General features: G+C 34.6%; 1 long non-coding RNA gene across 2 annotated transcripts in view; it reads right to left on the minus strand.

Moving 5' to 3' along the window:
* Positions 1 to 3,335: 3,335 nt before the first annotated feature.
* The window catches only part of LOC115859326 (uncharacterized), a 643,056-nt gene continuing 631,340 nt past the window's right edge, over positions 3,336 to 15,051 (minus strand). For both annotated transcript variants that reach the window (XR_009566433.1, XR_009566432.1), the window contains 2 exons: positions 8,962 to 9,070; positions 3,336 to 3,817 (listed from right to left, as the gene is read on the minus strand). This is a non-coding gene — a long non-coding RNA (uncharacterized lncRNA). The remainder of the gene's footprint in view (positions 3,818 to 8,961; positions 9,071 to 15,051) is intronic.

The following is a 15,051-nucleotide window of genomic DNA, read 5'->3' on the forward strand; positions in this document are numbered from 1 at the left end:
ACACTGGCAGAAGAAGGTCTGGGAAGTACCCCTTGGCATGAGCCCTCCCAGTCTGCCATTAGCTACACCAAACAATCTGAATCCTACAAGATCTTTTTTGATACACCTCCTGCTAGTGTTGGAGCGTCTCCTGCAGAGATGGGAGGTGGCTGTGGCTCACTGTGAGGACACTAGCAGCAGAAGTTCTGGCAAGTACTCCTTGGCGTTAGCCCTCCCAGAGTCCGCCATTAGCTCCACCAAAGAGCTGGGTTGGCTCCAATGTTGGGTCACCTCAGGACAAACAACCAAGTGTCTTCTTTTAAACTTGATAATTTATGAGGGCTAAGGGTGTTGCTTTGTAAACTTATTCCAAAAGTCTTGCAATTCTTCAGGATATTTCATCAAATAGTTTTCTTAATAATCTCCTTATGTTCACTTAGTGATGGAGTACTCTTTTATTTAAATGTGGGTTTCATTGTTGGAAGGGAATAAGGAAAACTCATTTTTATGACATGCTTATTATGTGCCAAGTACATTCCTTTTACATTAATGTCTAAATCTGTTCCTCATGGAAAGCCTTTAATGTACATATTATTTACTTTTTCACACATGATGAAACTAAGGTTCAGAGATTTTTAAAAGCATACTCTAATTCATCCAGCAGAACAGGAATTCAAATTCTAGGCTGTCCCTAAAGTTCATGCTGTTAAGTAATCTGAAGTCAGGCAAGTGAAAATTATATTTTTCAAAGGCAGCGTTTGAATGTGGTACAGTGCAACATTGTGTTACATGGTTCTTAAACATGGAACAAGTTCTGAAGTCAACAACTTTTCACACGTCTTGAATAGCACCATCATGGATTCTCAAATCTTCCTGAACCATAAATCCCCATTAATAAATGGCGGCCATGTGCACACACACACACATTCTTGCATATTCTATTAGGAGGTATACTGATTCTGGATTAGGGATCCTTGAAATAAATGAACAGTATCCAAAGGCATTTAATTTCAAAAGACATCGCTGATTTATATTGTCTGTCTTGAAAGATCATGCTCATTCCTAGTCACAGTTTAAATAGACTCTATACTTGATACAATCTGTAGAAAAATGTTTACTACTCAAAATTCATTGTCTTCATGATTCATCAACAGTCTTTAGCATTGTTTGTTCACCTTCAGTTTCTGCTACTGTTTACAAATAGTTTGGGAAAGGAAGTGGGGTGCTCTACCGCCAATAATATTATTATCTGTATTTTCTTATGGTTTCTTGTGAAGTTCAGGTATAGGAGGTGGTTGAAACTAATAGCTAAATGAGCTATGATGGTTTTGCTGTGGATTTCATCAATCCAATACTTTAATGCCATTAATATAGATAGTTGAGAGCTATATAAACATCCACCTTGCAAATGGATTTAAGTTAGAGATTTTAGAGCCATCAGAAATTACATACATCTTCCAACCCACTAATATGGACTGGTGTCATAGAGTGGGGCTAGTCCATCATTGAAATATATTAAATAAGAGAAAGAAGACACATTTTTCAGGCTTAAGAAGATACACTCTTGATTTTTGTTTTTAATATTTATTTATTTATTTTTGGTTGCATTGGGTCTTAGTTGAGGTACATGGGATCTTTCATTGTGGTGCATGGGCTTTTCTCTAGTTGTGGAACTCGGTCTCCAGAGCATGTGGCCTCAGTAGTTGCCGCATGCAGGCTTAGTTGCCCCGTGGCATGTGGGATCTTAGTTCCCCGAACAGGGATTGAACCTGCATCCCCTGCATTGGAAGGTGGATTCTCAACCACCGGGCCACCAGGGAAGTCCCCTGGGATATACACTATTGTTGATTATCAGCAAACTAAATTAAATGTCAGCTCATCTCAATGTATAAAAATACCATCATCATTATCACAACTTATATACCTCTTCTCTTGTTCTGGTTTAGTATTAAAAAAAAAAAAGTTCAGCTCTACCAGTGTTATCTTGGGAGCACAAATGAGCCATGGGTGAGACAGAGATAGATTCTAAGTACTAGCAACATTGCTATCATGCTGTTAACATACTCTGTCTCTCTCTGTAGGGTAGAAATATGTCAGTGCTGTTACTTTTGCCAACATCCTACTCATATCACCAATCTTTGATGTTACAGCTAAAGAAAACAATGCTCATGAAGTATTTTCAGCCTCATTCCTTAATCAGTAGCTGAAAATGTTGAACCTTTTCACAATGATCTTAAAATTGAGCTTATTAGAATAGGTTTTAATAACTTACCTTTTTTTTTTTTTTTTTTTTTTGGTGGTATGCGGGCCTCTCACTGTTGTGGCCTCTCCCATTGCGGAGCACAGGCTCCAGGTGCGCAGGCTCAGTGGCCATGGTTCATGGGTCCAGATGCTCTGTGGCATGTGGGATCTTCCCGGACTGGGGCATGAACCCGTGTCCCCTGCATCAGCAGGCAGACTCTCAACCACTGTGCCACCAGGGAAGCCCCATAACTTACCATTTTTAAGTAATTTGTATGTGTGGTGGTGTGGGCAGCCCTATGAGTTTTATGACTGATGGTAAGAACTTAACTTGTCTTAAATGCATTCTTACTTTACTGTGAAATTTCTCTTCTATTTCACTTGATGGAAATATACTTATTGAGATTATAAAACCTAAGTAGCACAGAAAAGAATTTCTAATCTTTTTTTTCTTGCCTCCCTTTCACTTATTTTTTACACACTTAAAATATTTTAAGAAAAATAAGTATAAAGAAAATATGATCCTACTCTATTTTTAATGCATTTCTGAGAGGTACTGCTATTTTTCTCTTCTATCATAACACACTCTGGGATCACGGTATTTAATTTCTCTGATCTCTCTGCTGTTTCAGTTTAGCATCACAGCTCCACATTGTGTTGGCTGAAGATCATTTGATCTTTTATTTTTTTCCATATTCACCCCTTCCACATTGTCCCATTTCTAAGTCTGTTGGATGAAGATCATTCGATCTTTTATTTTTTTTCCATATTCACCGCTTCCACATTGTCCCATTTCTAAGTCATAAGTATTGAATTATTATTAACACTTTCAAGCTGTTTTTTAAAACAATAGGCGTGGTGATTTGAGGGCTCTCTATCTTCGGAGAGAAAAGAAAAAAGCTAACTAGAAACTACAACTCTGTATCTCCAGGACCATATATAGAGAGTTAATGTAAGCAGTGAGTTAGTGAGAACTTGTGAATAAAGGAATAAGAGAAAAAGTAAAGATCTCATGATTTTTTTTTTATTATGGGAACTATTTCAGTGTCCATAAATTGTATAGTACTTAATGGGAATGAAATAATTCACTTGGGACCATGTACATTTACCTGAAGAGAACAAAATATCCTTTACTGCAAGATGTCTGTGTGTCCAGCTGGAAAGCTCAAAGGAAAGAGGAGGTTACTTCTTGCTTATATACCAGTCTGGATTGGGTGCTGCTGGTTGAGAGAGTGTCTTCTCCATCTGGTCATTCAGGGACCCAGGCCCGTGGTGTGCAGTTGCCTTCAACTGGTTATTTCTAAGGCTTCTAGGGTCCTCAGAGTTCCAGCCTACACAAGGCAGGAAAAGAGCTTGGCGGAAGGTGTTTGAGAAGTTGTGCGGGTTTTGTCTGGAAGTAATGATGTTCCCATCGTTGAAAACATAGTTACAAGGATGTTGATGCTTACATGCAAGGAAACCTGGGTGACGTGGTCTAGCCACACACTTGGAAAGGGGAGAAAATTCTTACGTAGAGAGCTGGCCGTCTCCAGAGATGTTTCTGAGAGTACCTTATTAGTCTCTTTAATCATCTTCTTACATAACTAAAAGAATAAACCTGTTTAAAGAACAAAAAAGATGCCAAATCACAATCAATACATTTTGTCTATATAGTTTTGCTATTTCTCTCTTTAGAGATTCACTGAATGAGTGAATATTGTGTTTTTACTATGTATTTTTTTGTTTATTTTGCCCAGAGGCAAAGTAGTATAATTATGTTTCTTGAGTTTATGTCTTTTCTTCTTAATTCAATTATCAAGCCTTTGGAGGCAAGAGGATTTTTTCCTCTTTATATGCATAATGGCAAAGATTGAGGCATGCAGTAATAATCTCTAAATGTAACTGAATTATTCAGAGCTTCTTATTTTATTTTTCAAAGAGAAAATCAGACTTAAGGGCTATTTATAATCCTTCAATGTGCTTATGAACTTAAGTGACATCTGCTGATATTAGAAGTTACCTTTAATCAGGGTGGGGTTCCATGATTAAAACACTAATTGTTGCTGATACGCTGCTAATCGAGGATTAAATTACAATTCAGCAGAACAAATTTAGTCATCAAAAGAAACAGAAATGCCTGCAACATAAAAAGGAGACTATACCATTCAGCTGAACAGTTTATTTTGTAGCTTCATAATGGGTCCTTTGATCAGGTCTAGGGCAGAGATTTCTGTTCACTCTGCATCATGGCACACAGAGATAACGATAATGTAAAAGGCAAGGTTTTTCATGTCCACTTAAGTCTGGCCTAGCTGCTCTGTCGTGTGCATACCTAATATTTTAGGAGTCTAGATGGGAATTTCTTGTGTTGACAACAATTCCAATTTCTTACCATTGAGATGCTGAATAGATACCATCACAAAATGTTTGGGTGCTATGTCATAATTTTAGGAAAGAAAAGAAAAAATCTTACACTGACATACATGTCTTGTTTTTGTTGAATAGGTGATAGTAATGGAGAAACATACTCAAAATTCTCCATCCGTTGCTATACAGTAAACAATAAAATTAAATAGTAAGTTTAAAATTTAACCTGAACTTGTTGAGACTCATTGTCACAGGATGGCACGATTACCTTGTAAAGTTGTTTTCCTGTCTTAGCATGACTTATTTGATAGAGACCCAGGCATAATAAAGATTAGAAAAAGTTTTCTGTGCTGTTGGCTCAGCAGAAATGGAGAGGTGATTTGTCATTATAAACCATATTGTTGATATTCAGAAATTTTTTTTTCCTTACTGAGAATATGAGTTGCCTAATGGTAGCATCTGTTGTTGGCCCAGTAGGCAGGCAATGGGCTGGAAGTGATGCCAGCTTGGATGCATGAACCCCTGGCAGCTCTTGAGTGGAGAGCTGGCCCAGGCACTCTCAGGGGGTTAATAGTTCAGGCTCTCCAGGACCAGAACATGGAAACAGTGGATTTCTTGTGTGTGTGTGTGTGTGTGTGTGTGTGTGTGTAGCTTGTGGGATGCATGGACAGCAGGCGCAGCTGTTCAGAAGCTACAAAGTACCTGCTGCCATGAACTTCATGATGGTTTATAAGGAGGGAGTTACTGAAAGATTTGAGCATTGCTCTATGTCACTTCAGGTCTCAGAAAGGGACTCCATTTATTTACTGACAGTAATGATACCAACAATTCCTGAAATTCAGTAAATTATATAACAAATATTAGAATGAATTATTTACATTAAAATGTATGCCTAACAAACAATTTTGTAATGTATCTTTTTGTTTATATTGAGACTAAAAGAGAGCATATTTACTCATATGTTAATCTATTTTAGCATGCAAGGTGATAAATATAACATTGTCCCTTTGTATAAGCATGTGTAGATGAAATAGGATTATTCTATTCACATAAATATGACCATCGTTTTGTAAATTAAAATACCGCCTGTTTACCTCATGAATCAAAAAGTACAGGCTTAATTAATTTTTGTTAGTCCTGTGTGATGTTCCATTGTATAGCGTTGTGTATTTAGTCATTTCTCTATTGAAAAATATTTTTCAATTTTTAAACAATTGTTGCTTGCTTTTTGTCACCATCAATATAATCAGTTTTCAGTATACACTCTTGAGCTTATATTTTATATTCTAGCATTTTAATTTCTTTTGGAAAGTTTTCCCAAATAGAATTTCCTGATTATTTTCTGTTTTTGCACATCCTTGTCAAGACTAGTTATCAATTTGTGTTTTGTTTTCTTTTTTAATTTTGGCAAGCTGGTAAGTAAAATTATAATATCACTGTTACTTTAATTAACATTTCTGTATTATCTAATGGAGTTAAACCTATATTCGTATAGGTATTATCTATATAAATCAACTCTTCTGAGAGTTTCCTCGTCATGGGCTTTTTAAAAAAATTTCATTTTAGCCCTTTTTAAAAAAAATAAATTTATTTTTTTATTTATTTTTGACTGCGTTGGGTCTTCATTGCTGCCCACGGGCTTTCTCTAGTTGTGGAGAGCGGGGGCTACTCTTCGTTGCTTCATTTTATACAAACTATTTCTAAAGAATAATGTATACCATTTACTAGTTTAATGTATTACATATCTATTTTTTTCTTTTGCTTTGTTTATGGTATATTTCTCCATGCAAATATATTATGTGTAATTTGTAGTTAAACTACTATTCCCCTTTATGACAACTCTATTCTCTGAATAGCTTAGAAACCCCCAGCCCCCCAATGTTATAGAAATATTCTCCTAAACATTTTTTATTACTTATTTTAAAGATGTTTATATCTAATCTACAATAATTGACATGAAACTTATTTTTCTATATTTTTACAAGGTGAAGGGCTAATTTTCTTATTTCTCTTTGAGCAGCTACTCTTAACCACATCCTATATTTAATAACTTTTTATGTACCGAACTGAAATGATACCTTATCTTACACAATGCTATATACTATATTTGGATCATTTCCTAGACTCTCTATCCTGTTCAACTAATCCATCCATTTTTTTCTTAATACCATATCATTTAATACAGTCACTCATATTATAATTTAGTATCCTTTAAAGTAAGCACTTTCCATTTTTATTTTAATTTAAATTATCTTATAATATTCTGATTAGAATTATAATAAGTTTACATGAACATTTAAATAATTAAATCATGACTGATTTCTCTGTTAAGGACCTGTTACTTTATATTCATTCAATAAGATTTGATAACTATCTTTGTCTTCATATATATCCTATACTTTTCCGATTTAATTTATTCAGGGATATTTTACACATATTTTTCCATTTTTATTAAAATGTAATTTCCATTTGAAATTCAAAAAGATTCTTGCTAATGTATTAAAACTGTTGATTTCTGTATATGCAGCTAGTCTTCAGCCACATTAAAAATATCTAGTTCATCATGTTTGCAGAGAAGTCTTTTCTAAATTTATAATCATAGGGTCTTCCCTGGTGGCACAGTGGTTGAGAGTCCACCTGCCGATGCAGGGGACACGAGTTCGTGCCCCGGTCCGGGAAGATCCCACATGCCGTGGAGCTGCTAGGCCCATGAGCCATCGCCGCTGAGCCTACACATCCAGAGCCTGTGCTCTGCAACGGGAGAGGCCACAATAGTGAGAGGCCTGCGTACCGCAAAAGAAAAAAAAAATTTATAATCATAAAATGCAGTTAAATTTATTTTGCTAAACATTAATTTTCTTACCTTATTGCACTGGCTAGAACCCCCAAAATAATACCAAAAATCTCTGGTGAGTTTTATTCTTGATTTTACTGAACCTGGATTTAGCAATTTATTATTTGGTATGCTATCTTTTGGAGAACTTCAGCTAATATTCTTTATAATATTTCATTGTTTTATCTATATTCTGATGCTACTGAGTTTTAAGCTGGGAATAACTTGTATTTTTTCTCTTCTATTGGTGTATATTGAATAAACATTAGTATGTTTATAGATAATATTGTTACATGTGAAGTTTAGAAGTTACATGGATACTGCATGTATAGAATACTAATGTAAAGAAAGCACTAAGATGAGCAGGAATTTATATACAATTTAAAACAAAGATGTTTTGATTTTATCTCAGAATGATAAATCTCAAACAATTTAAGTTCTATAAAGGTTTTAGCCTTGTCAGATGGTCTATGCGTTGAGGAACAAAAATACTTAGTTTGGAGTTATTTAAAACATTAAAAGCCACTATACGATTTAAAATAAATAAAGGTTTATAACCTCATCCCACAAAATAACTTATAGGTTTTACGTAATTTTACGAATTATTCTAGCTTCAACAAGTATTAGAAGATTCTCCATTATATTAAAGAATGTTGGAGAATTTTGTTAAGATTCTTAAACTTTGTTTCAGATTTGCTTCAAATTCTGAAAAGGTATTTTTGCATCAAATCTTCTTAAAAGGAATTCAATATTGTTGTCTCACTCTCTGTGACAAAATATTCATATATATATGTACATTAATATATATATATTTTTTTAAGTTTTAATTACCAATTCCACATTCTTTTAAAACTTTTAGTTTAAAACTTAAGTACTATGGAAGAATTTTCTCAGCAGAATGGAGATTTTCTCCATTAGTTATTTGACACCCAGTGTTCTGTCCTGTTTCAAAAATCCTTTCTTGAATTTTATATAACTCTTTTAAAAAATGAAGCTTCTAAAAGGCTACATTTTAAGTCATTCTTCAATACAGCAGACATATATTAAAGTGTGAGCAATTTCTTTGAAAAAACATCAGACTCATTCAAACCATTCTGGTGATTCAAATGGATTGATACTCAGAGAATATAACTGTGTGGAGGATGTAGAATAGTTTTTGAACCAGTTATAAATATTTATAAATGAATTGTGAGGGAGATCTTTACGAAGAAAATGAAATGTGTTGCCATTGGCTAAATACCATTTTCTTTGTTAATTATAAATATTGAGGGTTCTGTAGGTTCATTCATGTTTAACCTAATCCCTGGATAAGCAAAATATATGACAAATCGTAGTTCTGAAATATTGAAAACACTGTGACATTTTTATTTTCCCTTAAGCATGAATTGTACATTAATAGGTAATTTTAAGAAAGAAATAATGCAATTAAGCATTTAAATCATCTTTTCCTAAATCACATGTTTGGAATTTGGAATTAAAAAAACAAAAACAAGAGCAAAAACAAAATCATGGTTAGTCATGTTGTTGAAGTTTGCAATTACCCAAAGCAAAGAATTGTTTACCTTAAATCTTAACCTCCACATCCTGGTAGGCAGAGCAAAGTCAGTGTCTCACAGTCTCTCTTCACATTATTTTGTCTTTGCTCCCAAAAATCTTAACTCTGATTATGTGCTGTAGAAATAAAACAGATATAAAATCAGTTCAAAAACAACGCCCCAAGCCAGTGAAAACAAGTGGAACATTTTTTTTCAGAGAGAACATTTAAAATGTTGCACTAAATCAACTAAATAATGTAAAGATAATAGCATATTGCTACTCTCATTTGCTACTCTAATTGTTCCACATTTATGGAGTTCTGCCCTCGGTAGTTTTAATAGCAGTTGTTAACCACTGTCATTAATCAGTAACCTTATTACAGTTCAAAATGGAATTGTAATTGAAACACTTGAACAAGTTAAAATTGACAATAAACTTACAGTCGGATAGGATTTGCTTAATGAACTTGATGTAATAAAATTTTAATTGTTGTTGAGCATTTACAGGATATATTGCCTAAAAGTTTTAAAATTTATAATTAACCCATAACAATTCAAGGGAGTAAGTTCATACCAGAAAGCAAAAGGCAAGTTACAATTAAACATAACGTTATTCCCAATTTTATGGAAATAGTAATGATTTTACTCTTCCTGCAGTCTTCTACTCTTCTATTTTTTTTCTTCTTTTCTTGATAGGTGAATTTTTTTTTTTTTTTTTTGCTGCCTGTGAGATGTAATTTGTGTGGCAAGAAGAAATCTTGCTTAACTCCACATATCTTATTCACTGGCCACAATGTCTGAATATTTATGAGAATACATTATATCCAAGTTATTAGATCTTAGAGTCCAAATGTATGGGATCTGTTTCTCCACACACCACATTCACGTTTAATACCTGTGGACACCAGTATCTGTATCTATAAAATAGCAATAGCTATCTGTTTGTTGTGAGAATCAGAGTAGATGGTAAACATATAATAAATGTTACTTTATTATTATTTAAAGTTTGGAATTTCCACTTAAGTGATCTCATTTAATCTTTAAAATAAATTAAATCCGAGTAGGTATTTTCAGGTGATTGTCAAGAAACTAGCTGATTAACTGAATAGAACCCATATTAGGTACCTGGTGACCTAGCAGGATTGAGATGTAAGTTGTGAATAAAAAACCCCAATCTTTAGAGTATGAAACACAAGGTCTGACCATGCAGAGCACTGCAGAATTATTCTTGGTTAGCAGGGTGGAAAGTGAGGTTTGTAGTCCACAAAAGAATATAGAGTTGGGGGCTTCCCTGGTGGCGCAGTGTTTGAGAGTCCGCCTGCCGATGCAGGGGACGCGGGTTCGTGCCCTGGTCTGGGAAGATCCCACATGCCGCGGAGCGGCTGGGGCCGTGAGCCATGGCCGCTGAGCCTGTGCGTCCGGAGCCTGTGCTCCGCAACGGGAGAGGCCACAACAGTAAGAGGCCCGCGTACCGCAGGAAAAAAAAAAAAAAAAAAGAATATAAGAGTTGCTGAAAGTGAATCCAAAATGTCTGAAAAGAAGGTAGATATTGAAAGCTGTTCATTCATTCATTCATTCCTTATTTAGCAATGTCCCCCACCCCCTTCCTAGAAACTCAGCTGACTTTAAAAATGTGGGAAACATGCCTTGTTTGCCTGAGGGAAGAAAGGTTAAACAGATAAGCTTTTGATCAAATATTTATTATTATGTTTCTTAAATACCTTTCTGAAACTCTCCATAGTCTAGAAAAGAAAATAGACTTCATTAGAAGACTGTACTTAATATGTCATTTTTCTTTTTAATTTACAAAAGTATTACATGAACCATTTTCTTTAAAGTTGTTTCAAGCAATGTTTAGTCACCTACATGCAGTAAATGCAATGGATTCTCTTTACAGAGATATACACTCCTCCTACTTCTGTGCCCTTTTCCAGATAAAACTCCTAACAGTTTGTTCAAGAAAAAACTTCCTTGTCTCTTGGGAAGCTCTACCTCTGATTTTGCTTACATTGTTATAAATAAATAATATGTAAACAAATACTTTGTAATACATTTTGTAAACAAATTTGCTGAGTTTGGTGATTTGACTCTCTCCTTTAAATATATATCTTGGGAAGCTTTCATGTCAATACAGTATTTTTTTAATGTGATATGTATGTGTGTGTGTGTGTGTGTGTGAGAGTATTTATATATAATACTGTGTAACATAATTTATTTAAGCACTCCCATAAAGATGGCACTAAGTTTGCTTCCATTTTTCAGGTGCTGCTCACCCACATCCTTACCTTTGAGCATAAGCATAAGCCTTTCTGTAGTGTATACTTCAGAAGCAAAATTACTCATCTTAATGGTGTTTATATCATAATTCTGACAGATGTAGCCATATTCTCTAAAAAAGTAATTAACAGTCCACAACCCCATGAAAGTATATCATTCACTAACAATGGATATTATTCATGTATTTTAATATTTGCCAATCCAATAGAAAATTAATTGATGCTTCAATTTGTGTTTTCTCAGTTATTAGTGATCTGAAGCATATTTTTACACTTGATTATTTGTATTTTTATATGTTGTGCAATACTATTAAAACCTGAATTATATTGTTTTGTCTTTTTATTGATATTTAGCCTTTTTTATGTATCTACATATATTCTGAAAATCTTTTTCTTTATATGCTATGATTTTTATGTCTTTAACAGGAAGAGTTCTTCAACTTGATGATTATGAAAACACTGTCCAATAATTTTTATTTTCATAAACTTAGACCTTTTTTCTTTTTTTCCTTTCTTTTTTTTTTTTTTTTTTTTTGCGGTACGCGGGCCTCTCACTGTTGTGGCCTCTCCCGTTGCGGAGCACTAGCTCCGGATGCGCAGGCTCAGCGGCCATGGCTCACGGGCCCAGCTGCTCCGCGGCATGTGGGATCTTCCTGGACCGGGGTCACGAGCCCGTATCCCCTGCATCGGCAGGCGGACTCTCAACCACTGCACCACCAGGGAAGCCCCCCTTTTAAATATAGGCATTTAATCCATCTAGAAATTATATCTTTGGTTGCTGAAGATAGAGAGTACATTATTAGCCAGTTGTCTGAGATACAATTATTGAATATATCATTTTATCAGTAAAATGAAACGACATTTCATCACATACTAAGAATCCTATGGACCCTATGTTGTGTCATATTGATTTACTTAAATATTTATGAACAAAACAATGTTTTAATTAGGAAAGATTTGTGGTTACCTCATAGGTAACAACTCATTCATTTTGTTTTACAAAGTTTTCATAGTTATTCATGCTCATTATATCTTCCCAGTGAATTTTAGTATAAGCTGACTGAGTTATTCATAAAATATTTTTGGTTTGTTTATTTTGGTTAGCTTATTTCGAGAAAACTGACTTCTTTACATTAAGAATCTTCCCATCCAGAAACATACATGTCTCTCCATTTGGTTACATTGTCTCTCATGCATTTCGATAGCATTTAATATATAATTCCCATGGGTATGACAGCTCTTATGAGGTATCTTCCAAAGTACTTGAGTGATCTGTGTGCTCTAGTAAGTCTTTCCTTGTTTGTTGGTTCTTTCAGTTGTCTATATTTGCACCTCACTTTATGGTGTTTGATTTTTCTCAAAAAATGTGACAGATTTTGGATGTTTGCTCATCTTTTCATTTTACTCTGCATGAAAATCATGATGTTCTATTAAATGAAGTGTCCATAATTTGGTTACTTGGTATCAGATATCTCTTTTATTACTGAAAATATTTATTTGGACATAGATTTTAAATCTTCTTGAAGTGTGTCTTAATGGATAGCTTCATTTACTTTCATCTGTTTTCTATTCATCTCAATTTTGAATCACATATGATCAAGCACTTTTCATTTACTTTGGAGCTCCTAAAAATACTATAGACAATTTATTTTCTCAGGAATAAGTATATTTTTAGAAAGAAGCTCTTTATATGCTATTTTTGTCTCTTTTGTACTTTGCAGATTCTTTTAGGCTTCATATTCCTGTTGATTATTTTGAAGTGCTGCAAATACATTTCAGCTTACACTTTCTCATAAATATTGTGGGTGGCTTTTATTTAGATTACTTCAGTTTTTACAGCTGGTATAAGAATCTTATTCCTTTGAGCTGAGATATGAGGATTACATTAAATGAATTTTTATTGTCAGTTTAAACAATTAGTATCAAGAAGAGGACTAACCTGGATTCATGAGATATTTTGTAAAGCAATTTTCTCTACATTGAAACTTCATGAGCAGAGGCAAATGTTTCCATATTTGATTATTTTAATGTCTCTTCTATATTCAAAGTACAGGCTAAGATTTTGAGATTCCATTTCTGCTTCTTTTATTGCAGATTCAGGAAAGTGACTAGTTCTCTTAAGATGTACCCCTCTCACAGCAAATGTACGTCTGTGTAAGGGTGGATGTGAGACAGCAGTTGGAAGCTGCATAGATGGGAATTTGCCAAAAAGTTTTATCTTTGGTGGACTTAGCACACCCCTACAGAGCACATCTGCTGCTGTTTTACAAAGTTAACATGATCACAAATGTGCTTTGTTTATCCTAACGTCTTGTCTTCATCTGTCACATCTAAAAGTAAGTCAGAATGCTCAGCTTTTCAGGAAAGTAGTGTCCTTGATTGGAGTAAAGTCATGTGCCAGGACTACATTGTTTAGCGCTTAGCCCTGCTATTCATTGGCTTAATATTTGTTGTGTTTATGGTTAATTTTTCATTCTTGGTAAGTAACTTGGAAGTTTTCTGATCTACATAAAATTGTCTTCAAATGGATTCAGGCTATATTTCCTAAGATTCACCTTTTCCTCTACCCCGGCTCTCCAAATAGCAGTCGTTTAAGTTATTTTGCATCAGTTTACTTATTTCCATAGCACACACTTAGGTGTACACACATTCTTTCTTGATTAACACTACCTGATCCCATCTATAATATATTTAGAATATATCAATATGTGTGTGTGTGTGTGTGTGTGTATTCACATATAGAACAACATTAAATACAGGGAGATCATGTTAAAAGGACAATAAGTCAACAGTGAGATATTGAGTACCTTTTACATACTATGTGCACAGTAAAATAAAGAAGGAAAGGAGGGAGGGAGGGAGGGAGGAGAAAGAAAGAGAGAGAAAGAAAAAGAAGAAAGAAAGGGAGAAAAAAGAGAGAGGGAGGGAGGGAGTGAGTAAGAAAGCGTGTAAAGACATAGATATATAGGTATATAGGCAGATAGATAAATAGATGATATCAGGCTGACTGCAAATGGGTATGAAGGATCTTTTAAAGTGATAGAATGAATAGAATAATTCATTTTGGTGGTATTTGCACAGCTCTGTAAAGTAGCAAAATAAGCTTAGTGTATAATTTAAATGGGTGACTTTTATGGTATGCAAATTATTTCTTAATCTGTTATTAAAAGAACACTTGAAATCTTGCAATAAATATATTAAAAATTAATAAATCTATTCAGTAAACAGAACTTTATTGAGTATACACCTCACACCAAGCATTGTGATAACGATTTTAGACTTGATCAGGAATAAAAGTGGTTATTAAAAGTTTTCAGTCCAGGGCTTCTCTGGTGGCACAGTGGTTGAGAGTCCGCCTGCCGATGCAGGGGACACGGGTTCTTGCCCCAGTCCGGGAAGATCCCACGTGCCGTGGAGCGGCTAGGCCCGTGAGCCACGGCCGCTGAGCCTGCGCTCCGCAACGGGAGAGGCCACAACAGTGAGAGGCCCACATACCGCAAAAAAAAAAAAATCTTTCAGTCCAATAGAAGCCTACTATTGAGCCTGTCAAAGGTTTTCCTCATTTCTTTTAGCAATTTGTCTTAATCTAGTACTTCCATTTATCTTTTTCCATCTCACTGGTGAAATCCTTCATATGGTCAGAAAGTTTTGCACCTTTTCCACTAGTGCCTTAACCTATTAGTCACAGTTATTTTAAATTCCCTGGCTGACAGTTCCAGCATCTGGGTCATATCTGAGTCAGGTCCTATTGAATTTTTGTCTATTGATACTAGAGTTCTTTTTTTTCTCCTTGATTTTTTGTCTTTCTGAAAAAGTTTGCTGAAACACAGATAGTGTGTCT

Source organism: Globicephala melas, chromosome 13 (assembly GCF_963455315.2).
Source record: "Globicephala melas chromosome 13, mGloMel1.2, whole genome shotgun sequence".
Classification (NCBI taxonomy): domain Eukaryota; kingdom Metazoa; phylum Chordata; class Mammalia; order Artiodactyla; family Delphinidae; genus Globicephala; species Globicephala melas.